The sequence below is a fragment of the Papaver somniferum genome, unplaced genomic scaffold (genome assembly GCF_003573695.1).
Source record: "Papaver somniferum cultivar HN1 unplaced genomic scaffold, ASM357369v1 unplaced-scaffold_21, whole genome shotgun sequence".
NCBI classification, from domain to species: domain Eukaryota; kingdom Viridiplantae; phylum Streptophyta; class Magnoliopsida; order Ranunculales; family Papaveraceae; genus Papaver; species Papaver somniferum.
Window position 1 is genome coordinate 4,742,075 of NW_020631041.1, and position 6,370 is coordinate 4,748,444.

Sequence of the window (6,370 nt, forward strand, 5' to 3'; positions counted from 1 at the left end):
AGAGTCATTTTAAATTTTGAATTTTCACCGACACCAATCGATAATTTATATATTTCCATATGTGATCCGATTCTAGCTTGGCTTAAAACATCCAGAAAGAATGGCTTGCACAATCGGTTTATAATAACATATCGAGTAAACCGATTGTTGACATGTCAGCCTAGAATTATGGAGAAACACATAATTATAATTGAAACTTCAAGTGCATCAAGTTCAACATAGATATCATCCAAAATACAAACCTCCTACTTCTTATTAAGAACTTAAAATAACCACAATTCTTAAAAACCTAAACTTTTAATATCTAAAACTTAAACAGCAGGAGAACCAGCATCAGCAACAGCAGCACCACCGGGAGCATTTGCAGCACCACCATCAAGATAAGTAGTTTGTGCTTGAGCCATTAGTTCTCCCATACCTTCCATTTCTGCATGGAGCTCCCTCTGAGCTGAAATCATGTTTCTCCTCATCCTGGCGAACGTCATGACCTCAATAAGCTCTTCAAGTGAAAGCATGTCAATCAATGCGAGGGCTTGTTCAAGACGGGTTTCAGCTCCGAAAGCAAACTTATATAGGCTCATCACTGGCACTCTTTGTGGTTTCCTCAGGATATCCTCCAAGGTTAAATCTCGATTGTAAAATGGTAGGTGTCCGAAGTCCATTCTACAAAAAAAATAAACAAAAATCAACTAAGAAATTGGTACACAAAGAGAAATATGTAGCCCGATTCTAAAGAGACTCCAAAATTTGGATTATGTGGTACATGTATAAAATCCGATTGTGGAAAGGAAGATGAAAAGACAATATTAATCGGATTATACATATTACATATATAAAATGATTATGGCGAAGTATTTTCATATTTCATTTCTAAGCCAGAATCGGTTGATGTTAATCTTTATGTAAACCGATTACTGTGCCTGCTCTTCATGTCGAAAACAAAACCCAGAATCGGTTTATACGATAGGTTAATAAAAACCGATTCTTGGTGTAATCAGAGTTTTGATTTTTCAAAAACGATGATTTAAAGATGTAGATCAATAAGATAAGAAGATGGGTTGATGGAGATTTACCTTCTTCTTGGTTGGATCGAAGATCGTCGGAGAAGAGGATGAAAAACAAAATTGATTAGGGTTTTGAGAATTTGGAAAGTTTATGATGGAAATAGAAAGTTTTTTTAAGTTTAGGTTTTTTTGATTTTGGATTTACTGAAAATGGAAAGATTAAAATTTATATGAGAGAGTTTTAAGAATTAATGTGGGGGTAAATTAGTATTTCTTATAAGTTTGGGTGCTTAGAGTAATTTGGTGATGTGGAAAATAAAATTTGATAGGCCCTAATTAATTGGTATAGACCCCAATTTAGCCAGGATGTAGTATATTATATATATCTTGGGGTTGATGCATAGTTGAAGTTACGGGTGATCATCAGAAAATAGAAAAAAGTAGTGTCGTTAGACACATGGCATGTCCCAAGGTACAAATCTTCACATGTTTATGCTTGAACATGGAAAGGTACACACGTAATGTCGTCCTTTTTTTTATAGAAAAACTTAAGGCAAAAGCACCTTGGAATGGCTTGGATTCCACCGTAAGACTTGCTCTAAGAAACCATTACAACTTCATCAGCACCATTACAGGGACCATCACAGAGATAGTGTATGCAACAGAAATTACAAGGATAATATGAGAAACAACACTTACAGATCTAATGTAAGAAACTTGAACAGACTTGACTAATATGGACACTAACAACTCTAGAGACATAGCAAAGAGAATCACCCAATAATACAACTAATTGATCCTTTCCAGATCAATTAACAATTTTGCACAGGATAAATTTGTTAGGATCCAAAAAAAGATCCATCCATCTTTCAGGGTTTTGGGTGTGTGGAGATGAACAACCACACATAGCACTCCTTTCCTGGTCACGAACAGGAAAGGAAGGATCATACAATGATCCACTTTTTTGTAACAAAGTAACTGAAAGGAACCCAATACAGAGGTATTGATTACTGATAAGATCTTGTTACTTCGTCTCTTTGAATCGGATGTTATGTTGATTGATCTTGGCATTGAGTATATGATTGTTGCTTTTGTTTCTATGATTCTTCTTGTTGATTCTGTGATTGTTGTTGCTGCTGTAATTGAAACTCTTGTGATTGTTGCTGCTACTTTTGAAACAAGTGATTCTTTTGGTGCTAGTGATCCTGATTTAAGAGATACTGAAGAAGAAACGAGTCTACACAAATTAGAGAAGAACTACACCGATCTAAAAACTTAAATGATGAAAACCCAACTAGATTTCTCAAAAAAATCAGTCAGATTTAAACCAAAAACTAACCTAAAAAGATGAAATCAAAGAAGTAAAGATGAAGAGTCAAAGGGAGAAGATGGTTTGAGCTTCTCTTGCTCAGATCCGCTCTGATGGAGCAAGATCTGAACAAGAGAAGACTCAAACGGCGCTAGGGTTTCGTTGGAGTGTCAGAGAGGATTTTTTTCGGGGAGAGAGAGTTTTTTTTGTACACCATACTGAAATTCTTTTAGCACTGTTACTAACTGAATAATAATATTTTTAAAGGTTTGCCAGACTGTTGCTCTTGTCGGAGAGAGTGGCTGTGGTAAATCAACAGTCATCAACCTATTACAAAGATTCTACAATATTGAGTTGGGCAATAGACTGATGGAGTGGGAATCCAAGAATTTAAGATAAATTGGTTGTGGCAGCAAATGGGAGTAGTAAGTCAAGAACCTGTACTCTTTAATGACACAATCAAAGCAACTGTTGCGTATGGAAAACAAGGAATAGCATCTGAAGATGAGATTATTGCAGCCACAAATACATCCAATGCACACAAGTTCATATCATCATTGCCTAATGGGTGATGATACTTTAGTTGGAGAGATAGGGATTCAATTATTCCGGCGGCCAAAAACAAGGTTTAGCTATCGCTAGAGCTATATTGAAAAGTCCTAAGATCCTTCTACCTGATGAGGCAACAAGTGCATTAGACGCAGAATCAGAATATATGGTACAAGAAGCATTTGCAAGAGTAATGAAAAATAGAACTGTGGTCGTTGCTCCCCGTCTTTCAAGCATTAAAGAGGCAGATATAATAGCCGTAGTAAAAAATGGTATGATCATTGAACAAGGAAGACATGATGTGCTTATTAAAATAGAAAATGGTGTATATGCATCGATGCATGAGTTGAGTACTACTTCAACAACAACATAATCGTTTCTCTATTAGCATGGGCAAGGAGAACAAGAATCTGACGAAGTTCTATAGAGAAGCTGTAAATGAGAACAGGCACACCGACATATCACGTCAGTTTCATCACAACTCCGTGCAGTAGTACTCCTCGTGGAATTGCAAATTAGAGAGTCTAGTCTTCCAAGAAATTCAAAATGTTTTGTCTAAAAAAATGTATATGCGCAATCATGAATACCACAATAGTATTACATATACATGTCATGGATTGCTGCCGAATTGTCAAATGAATATGACAACTTAGACCGATTTTTAGAAAATCGGCATACATAGTCCCATTGCACTTGCAACATTTGGAGCGTGGAGTTTCGCATCAAATGAATTTGATAACTTTCTTATTAGATAAACACTGGACAAGTTAAAGGAATAATTTTCGTTCACAATATGTGATGTCAAGATTCATAACTTGTATCGGTATACCTTAGACTGCAAACTCAAATCACCTCTAAACCACTGATGAATACCATGAGCCCATCTGAAAGTGGGTGATGGGATACGATTGATAGTTAGATAAGCCGAGGGAATTAACTGCAGTTCCTCTTGCTATTCCCATCCCATTGCATTCATTAATAATCCCGTCAATGAATTTTGCATTGCCAGCCTCGCGATTCCACCTGCTCCAAAGCTTTCCATGTTTTCTTGGCGTTCAAAATATCCAATGTACTCACAACAGAGATGATCAGCTGGATTCACAAACAGATTCGGAATCCAGGTCGACAAAACATTAAAAGGATCTCTCAACTGTTGGCTCTCTTGGTTAACATTCATGGCAAATGTGAGTCCTGCTGTGATCAAGCTGCTAGCAATACGAATCCCATGCCTCACATTCTTATCTTTAATCCTTTCAATTGGAGCCGAGATGAATGGTGGATTGAAGAGATACGATTCAAGAAAATGACCGGTTCTCGCCATGTTTTTTCCTGCCAGCATTGCTATTGAAGAACCTAAAGAGTGTCCTGTTAACCAGACATTACTTGGTCCACTTAGAGATACCATGTTTCGAACAGCTTTCATTGCGGTTCCAAAGCGGGACGTTTGGTGAAGTCCATATTGGACAAGATTCAGGTCCAAACTTAGGTCCCGGAAGAGAGAATCTAGTTCAGTGATAGTTCCCCTAAATGAAATCACATATCGTGGAATTTCCATCAAATAATAGTTTTTAGCTTTTGGTATAAATTCATATATAGCACCAAAGATAGAAGAGTCAACATCATCCACAAGAGTACAGAGCAATTCAAAATGGAAGAATTCCCACCACGGTGGTGCAAGAGCTTTCCGAATTTCTTGACGGTCACGCTCTAGAACGTATACACCCTGAACTAAGCTAGCGGCTATCGATCTCCGGTGATGTACATTTCCCCTTTAAAATAAAATAGAAACTCCTTCATCAGCATTCACATTTTTGGGCAAGTTGTACGGTCCGTAATGGTTTTGCTTAATAGTTAAACAAGTACGAAACATACTATATGCACGAAATTCTAAACTGATTTCATTGGCTTTACAGCCACAAATCTTCATAATTTTTCTCAAAATGAAGTCAGGATTGCAAAATCTTAGCAGCACAACTAAAGAAGCTGTATAACGAACGATCGTCTTACCAATCAACTGTAGTTAGATGTAAAGGTCCTGAACGGACAAAATCATCCCTCTCCGATGCCATACCTCCATCTCAAAACCTACAATGCAACATAAAGCTTGAATGAACTTCACATCAAAACAAACCGAAAACACAAGAAGATTCGTGTCAATCATTTGTATTGCATGCAACTCTATCCCTAAATAGAAACGTGTCATGCATGTAAGGACTCTTTCAGTAAATAGTGTACAAATGTACCTCGGCGCTTAAGCGGATTTCTACTGTGATGAAATACTGAGAGTTGAGGGGTAGATATATTGTACGTTTCGGGTAGATATGAATTTTCACACTAAAAAGATCGTTGACGGGTAATTTACTAAGGTGTAGCATAAACTTATGCTATTAATTTACTTCCTAAGCTATAATGTTACACGTGTCTACGCAGTGTACCAAGTAAGTGGGTCCTACTTATTGAAAAATCAACTGAAGCCCAGTTGATCAGGCCCAGAAGTAAGGATATGTATATAGATGCCTTCCCCAAAAGAGTTATAGGGAGGTAGTTAATTGAGATTTCAAATGATTTTCAGAGAATTTTCCAATTTACTGCTAGTCCGTAGAGAATTTTTGAGAGTCTTCTAATGTCTCTTGTTATTTCTAAGTCTTTTAAATTTTCTAATATTGGATTAGAATTTCGTAAGAGTCATTGATTTCAAATTTTCAGAGATTTGTTGGATACTTTCAAATTGCAAATTAAATGTGGTTCCCTTTCATTTCTCTGGTTTATGTTTTCTTTTTTGTTCGAGAAAACCCAAAGTGCTTGCACATCACGACACTCATATTATAAATTCAGAAATTTCTACTCCGTTTTTGATAGTTTTTTTTTATAAATAATAGCTTCATAAATAAAAGGGATAAAATTTATTTGTCGCTTTTTTTTCCGACAGTGTTATCCTTTGTCGTTCATACTTGTCCCCTCAACCTCAATATCTTGGCTTGGTCACTGATCCTCGTCAAACTCTTAGCGCCTGGATGTATATCTCTTAACATAATGTAGGCATTCACAAAGTCTTGTATTGGTCTAAAAAAGACTCTCCTCTTAACGCAAAGAACTTTTTACTTCCGTTAGAGTTAGACTTCTTGAGAGTAAAAAATATATTGCATAGAGAAAAACAATGTGGAAATAAAGAGACATGAGCAGATAGTTTTGAAAAAGGATATTGGTTTCCATGCCTAGCTCTTAAGTTTCCTATTTTTCCCATTGTGAAAAGCTCAACAATTAGTATGCTTTAGAAAACTATTGTGTAATTTAGTAAGATGCTTCAAAAACAAATGTATTTCCATATCGTAAGTATGAATGCCAAAACTAAAAGATAAAGTTGAACAATGTCTATCACCGTCTCTGAACTGTGATATTTAACTGATTTGTATTCGTGAAATACTCAACTACTTAGGTCCTTAACTTGACTAACTTGGTTCATATGCTATGTTATTTTCACAAAATAAAATGTAATTTGTTTTTTAAT

At 36.1% G+C, this 6,370-nt stretch overlaps 1 pseudogene; it reads right to left on the bottom strand.

The window, feature by feature from the left end:
* Positions 1 to 3,670: 3,670 nt before the first annotated feature.
* LOC113339471 lies at positions 3,671 to 4,931 on the bottom strand (annotated as a pseudogene).
* Between the last annotated feature and the right edge of the window lie 1,439 nt (positions 4,932 to 6,370).